Genomic DNA, 237 nt, shown 5'->3' on the forward strand with positions numbered 1-237 from the left:
TACAGTCCAGCATTATAGTCCAAAGCAACCACACTAGTACACTTGCAATATCCAATTAGCGGCCTCATCAACATACAAATCAGTAATCAAGACAAGAACAAAAAATATAGATTCTCCTAATGAAGAGCTTAATCGTTGCAAAAAAAAATCAAGAGGGATGAGATTGATGAAAACATGGAGGTTTGTTTGTTTCTTCTTTTTAATTGGTTCCATTGGCTTTCATTAGTGTCTCTATTC

This window comes from Penaeus monodon, chromosome 34, assembly GCF_015228065.2.
Source record: "Penaeus monodon isolate SGIC_2016 chromosome 34, NSTDA_Pmon_1, whole genome shotgun sequence".
NCBI lineage: Eukaryota > Metazoa > Arthropoda > Malacostraca > Decapoda > Penaeidae > Penaeus > Penaeus monodon.